We start from the raw sequence: 6,035 nt of genomic DNA, 5'->3' as shown, positions 1-6,035 counted from the left end.
GGGCTTCCCTGGAGGCGCAGTGTTTAGGAATCTGCCTGCCAGTGCAAGGGACACAGGTTCGAGTCCTGGTCCAGGAAGATCCCACATGTTGTGGAGCAACTGGGCACGTATGCCACAATTACTGAGCCTGTGCTCTAGAGCCTGCAAGCCACAACTACTGAAGCCCGCTGGCCTAGAGCCCAAGTTCCACAACAAGAGAAGCCACTGCAGTGAGAAGCCCACGCACCGCAACAAAGAGCAGCCCCTGTTCAACGCAGCTAGAGAAAGCCCGCGCACAGCAATGAAGACCCAACGCAGCCAAAAATAAATAAATTAAATAAATTAATTTAAAAAAAAAAAGGGAACAAGAATGGGGAAGCCACAGGAGGGAGGTTCTTCTAGCACTGTGGTCCCTTGGGGGAGTCCCTTGGAGCACCCTCCCCAGGCCTCTCACAGCCCTGTGGGCAGTGTCCCCCTCTTGGTGCCAGGCCCAGAGGGTGCTTCTTGCCTCCCTAGGGTCCTCTGAGATGGGTGTGATTAGGCCCCTGGTGCCTCCTTCCCACTTCCCTCCAGGGTTGACCTCAATGGCCCCTGGCTGGGCTTTTCCCAGAGCTGAGGCCGGAAGCACAGGTCCCGAGTGTTTGTTCAGGCCAGGCTGGGGCTCCGGGCAGGCGAGGCGGAAATGGCCGCAAGATGTTTGTCCAAGTGGGGGTCAGACTCCGCAGCCAGGAGTTGGGAGGAAGGGCCGGAGGAGGAGAAGTCCCGAGTCAGCACGCCCAGGGCCTGGGCTCTGCCTCTAGGCCTTGGCTGCCTCTCCCGTGGGCGCAGCGCTGCACACAGTAGGCACCTGGTGGATAAGGAATCAAGGGGCAAGGAAGGGGAAGCTGGTACCTCCCTCAGCCAGGCCCAGGGCGCCATCCCCCTCCCGGCCTCCCCCCTCCCAAATCCATCCTTTGGGAAACCTACAGGCCCCACTTCCCAAAGATAACAAGAGTCTGACCCCTGCTCCCCACCCACCCTACCACCCATGTCCAGCCACTGGCTTCTAGCCTGGACTGTGGCAGTAGCTTCCTCACTGGTTTCCTCCCCAGCAGTCTATCCTACTCTTGGCCGTGGCGCCAGAGGGATCCTATTAACAGGCAAATCAGATCTTGTCTATTCCTGCTCAACCCCTACCCAGGCCCCCACTTCCCTGAGAGCAAAAGCCAACTGTTATGGGCTGAATCGTGTCCCCCCCAAATTCATATATTGAAGTCCCAACCCCCAGTATCTCGGAATGTGACTGTATTTGGAGACAGGGCCTTTCAAGGGGTGATTAAGTTAAAATGAGGTCCTATGGGTGGGCCCCAGGCCAACAGGACTAGTGTCCTTTTAAGAAGAGATTAGGACACAGACAAGTACACACACAGAGGAAAGACCATGTGAGGACACAGCGAGAAGGGGGCCATCTGTAGGCCAAGGAGAGAGACTCAGGAGAAACCAAACCTGCCGACACCTTGATCTTGGACTTCTGGCCTCCAGAACTGTAAGAAAAGAAATTTCTGTTGTTGAGATGTTGGACTTTGTTACAGCAGCCAAAGCCGACCAAGACACCATCTGACCCGGTGCCCTCACCACCCTCGGCTCTTTCCATTGTCCCCTTTGCTCTCTGTTGCTTCAGTCCACCTAGCATGTTCCCACCTCCTGGCCTTGGCCTTTGCTGTTCCCGCTGCCTGTTATGCCCCTTCCCCAGGGCTGCTGCCTTCTTATCACTCAAGTCCCTGCTCAAATGTCCCCCCTTCAAAGAGGCCCTCCCAGACCGATGTGCTCATTGGGGGCTGTCAGCCATCTCTCCTGCCAGACTGGGACCTTCACCAGGGGCTGGTGCTCTGTGCCAGACAGTGCCCAGCACACAGCAGATGTGCAATAAAGATGTGTTGAAGGCAGAGAGGCAGGCCCCTCCTAGCACCACCTCCCTATCTTCCAAAACTCAGATCACAAGGGGCTTCAGAGGCAGAGCCAGGCCTCTAGGTGCCCTGTGTGTTCAGGTGGTGGCCCCCAGAAGTCCAGCCATGAGAACTACTTGCCTGCCAGGTGCATGGGCTGCTGCCTTCCCTCTACATCCTCGGTTTCCAAACATTGCACCTGTGTTCACTCCCCTTTCCTCATTTGTCTTCTTCAGTGATTCTTCTGCTATAGACTGAGTGCATCCCCCTCAAATTCCTCTGTTAAATCCTAACCCACAATGTGACTGTATCAGGAGGTGTGATTTTTTGGGGGTGAGTAGGTCATGAAGGTGGAGCCCTCATGAATAGGATTCGTGCCCTTTATAAAAGAGATGACAGAGAACTCTCTTGTCCCTCCTGCCATGTGAAGGCACATGGAGAATGCAGCCATGTATTGAACTAGGAAGTCGGCTCTCACTAGGCACCAAATCTGCTGTTACCTTGATCTTTGACTTCCCAGCCTCCAGAACTGTGAGAAATAAATATCCGTTGTTTGTAAACCACTCATTCTAGGAATCCTGTTATAGCAGCCCAAGCAGACTAAGACAGGCTCTTTGTTTGGGATGGCTGAGCAGGTAGGACCCAAGTTGAAACCCAGTCCCATCCCTTTTGACCTGTGGACTTAGTGCCAGCTCCTTCCCCAGGGGGCTGGGCATCTGGGAAGGACCTAAGCATAAAAAGCTTCCTGCCAGCTCAGTCCTAGGGACCGATGGGGACAGGCATCTGTCCACCCAGAGTGTGTACATGGGCTGACTCTGGCCCCTCCCTGCACCTAAATACTGCCTGGAAGTAGGGTGAGGAAAGGCTGGGAAACGGCTGGGACTTTCTGAAGGCTGGTGTGCTCTGGGTGTTTGTTCATTTGTTGAGTCAATAATCACTCTCTTGAGACATCTCCATACCCACTCAAATGGCTGAAATTTAAGACTGACAATAGCAAGTGTTGACAAGGATGCGGAGCGACAGGAACTTGTACACACTTCTGGGGCATGTGTATGTGTGTGAAATGGTGCAGACATTGCAAAACAACATAGTAGTTTCTTACAAAGTCAAACGTAGACTTAGGCAAAACATCAATCCGACTCCTAGGTATTGACATGAAATGAGAACACACTTGCACCCAGAAACCTGTACGCAAATGTGTATAGCAGCTCTGTAACTGCCCTAAGCCAGAAACAACAGTAAATTCCCACAACCGATAAATAGATTAACAAATAAGATGCAGCCCTACAGTGGAATCAAAAGGAATGAGCTATGGACACACAACACAGATGAATCTCAAAGCCAGATTCAAAAGTCTCCGTACTGCAGGATTCCAGTTATGGGACATTCTGGAGAAGGCCAAGCTGTACCGACAAAGGAGGGATCAGTGGTTGCCAAGGGCTGGGATTGGGGGCAGGGACTGACTGGGAAGGAGCACCAGGGAATTATCTGGGGAGCTGGAATGTTCCGTCTTGTTCTGAGAGTTAGTTACAGGGTATAAACATGTGTAAAAATTCATTAAACTTCACATATTTGAGATCTGTCCATTTCCCTCGATGTAAATTATACCTCAATAGAAAACTAAAAACAAAAAAGTTTTTTAACCACCACTCCCTTTGCCGGCCGCCCGCGGGGCTGGGTGGGCGCTGGCCCCTAGGGCGCCGCAGTCAGGGGCCCGCGGGGTGCGGGGGGGCGGGCGCGGCGCCCCGGCTCCGGCTCCGCACGGGGGCGCTGCCTAGTCCCGCCCGGGCCCGGACGTGCGGCACCCAAAGCAGCGCGGGCCTCCGCGGTCCTGCATCCCGCCAACCCAGGCTGGGAAAGGCCGGAAGCGGAGCGCAGGGTGAGCGGGGGCCCATTGTCCGCTTGTCCGCTCCGGCCCCGCCCGGTATTGTCCCGGGGGTGGGACCCTCCCCGGGCCTAGGCGGGGCTGGGGTCCCTGGGTCGCGGGGCGGAGCCTCCCACGGCCCACTCCGCCCCTCCTCGTTTGCAAGGGGGAGGCCAGGGCTGGGGACTGAGCCCAGCGTCCCCCGCCTTGCCCCTTGCTCCGCACTGTGTAGAGCGACTGCGCTCCTGGTTCCGGCCAGCACGCTGTCCCCAGTGGCCAGGGTCACTTGAGCCATCACCCCTCATTTCCCCCTTGGGGCTTTGAGCCCCTCAGAAACCACAGACGCCTCTGGGTGGGGGTGGGGGACATTTCCTTGCCGATGGTCACGTGGGCACAATACTGGGGAATCGAGGAGGGGGAGAACATTCCTGCCCTTGCCAGAGCCCCCGCTTTGTACCAGGCGCTGGGGACACACCGGGAAACCAGATAGTGTCCCGTCCGCAGGGGCCCCCATTCCAGTGGGGGCAGAGAGGCAGAGAGCAACAAGTAGACGACAAATAAGTGACTGCACAGTTGCACAAACGGGGAGACCAGTGAAGGAGGGCTCAGGTAGTTGGGTGGTCGCCGAAGGCTCTTGGGCAGGTGATATGCTGGCAGAAAGCACGGGAGAAAAAGGCAGCCCCGGGGGATGTCGGGGCAGAGGGACCGCGTGGACAGAGGCCCGGGGACGAGAATGTGCTGCGTGGGTGCGAGGCCGGGGGTGGGGGAGGCGTGTGGCGGGCGTGAGTGAAGTCATAGAGCGGCCTCGTGGGAGCCCAGACTTGAGGCGAGAGGCCGCATCTGAGTCAAATCCAGGGAGAAGACGGTGGGGTTCGGGCCAGCAGCTTGCAGAGAACAAAGAAGTCAGGAAAACTTCGGTTCTAGCCATGATCGGCGACTTGCCCTCTCCGGGCCTCAGTTTCCCTAGTCGTAGAAAGCATCCGGGTTGGAAGTTCTGAGATTCCTACTCTCAATCCAAGATTAACGCGACCTCACCTTGGTTGCACAAGAAATGCGCCTGCAGAGGTTCACGGACGCGGACAGACCTACGAAAGGAAAATCAAACCGGCACAACCAGAGACGCCGTGGGCGGGAGGGGCTGATCTGCGGGGTGGCTGGGCAGAGGGACGTCGGGAGCCGCTGCCCGAGGCGGGTAGTTTAAAGGTTTCCGACACGGAGGGTGCACTCCCCGAAGAAGCCACCAGGCGACGCCAGAGACCGGGTTTGTGGCGCCAGAGTTTGTTTTCAAATCGTTTCAAAGTTACAGAAAAATTGTGAGAATAATACAGAGAACTCTTGGACCCCTTTCTTAACTCAGATTCAAGTTTTAGCATTCTGACCCCCTCTTTGCATATTCAAGTCCCCCTCCAAGCATCGGGAGAGTAAATTGCAGACGTGATGCCCCTTGAACCCTAAATCCTTCAGTGTGTATTTCCTAAGAACAAGGATATCCTATTACACAACCACAGCAGAGTTTTCAAGATCAGGCGATTTAATCATGATTCAATACTGTTATTTACGCTACAAAATATTATTCAAATATTGCCGGTTGTCCCAACGAGGTCTTTTATAGCATTTACCCACCCCCAGCCTCCATTCCAAATCTAGGATCCACTCCAGGATCACATTTAGTTGTTCATTTTTATTTTAAATGCAATTTATTCACTAGGCTTTCCCGGGCTGAAGTAATTGGAAAAGATGGATGTAAAGAGTTCCAGCTTCACCCTTCTAAACCGCATGAACCTGGGTAGGTCACACTCAGGTCTTCTCCACTGAAAGGTATCAGGTTCTGAGCAAGGGGTGTGAGAGAGGCTGGAAGGGGCAAAGAATGCACTTACATTCTGAGATGGAATCTTTCTTTCATTCTTCCTGGTCTGACCCACTTCCCCAGGTCCTTGGCCAAGGGGTCCATTACAGTCATCCACCACAGTCTTCAAATGGGGCACTGACTCCCTGAGAAAGCAGCTTCTTGCTTTGGGAAAGAAAGACAAATGCTCCCAACTGGCAAGGCCAGTTGGAAGTCCTGCTCTGGGACTGGAGAGGAAAAAGAGCTTAGAGTACTGGGAGACAAATCCTTTGGCCAGTCGAGTAGTTTCTATTTTTTGCTTGCAACAAAATTGCAGGAGGGCCCAATCCTTTTGTCAGCCAATAGAGAGTAAACATAGCGTCTTTAACTTATATTATGATAAATGGAAACATACACAAATAGTATAAGGAACTCTCATTTA

General features: G+C 54.2%; 1 long non-coding RNA gene across 1 annotated transcript; it reads right to left on the bottom strand.

Annotated features, from left to right (window-relative positions):
• Positions 1-350: 350 nt before the first annotated feature.
• On the bottom strand, positions 351-4,879 carry LOC132527822 (uncharacterized). Its single transcript, XR_009543105.1, has 3 exons — positions 4,804-4,879; positions 1,465-1,502; positions 351-826 (listed from the first exon to the last, which is right to left on the bottom strand). It is a non-coding gene; the product is annotated as an uncharacterized LOC132527822 (long non-coding RNA).
• Positions 4,880-6,035: the final 1,156 nt, after the last annotated feature.

Source organism: Lagenorhynchus albirostris, chromosome 10 (genome assembly GCF_949774975.1).
Source record: "Lagenorhynchus albirostris chromosome 10, mLagAlb1.1, whole genome shotgun sequence".
Classification (NCBI taxonomy): domain Eukaryota; kingdom Metazoa; phylum Chordata; class Mammalia; order Artiodactyla; family Delphinidae; genus Lagenorhynchus; species Lagenorhynchus albirostris.
Note: the sequence above shows the minus strand (reverse complement) of the source record. Positions and strands in the feature narration are given on the sequence as shown.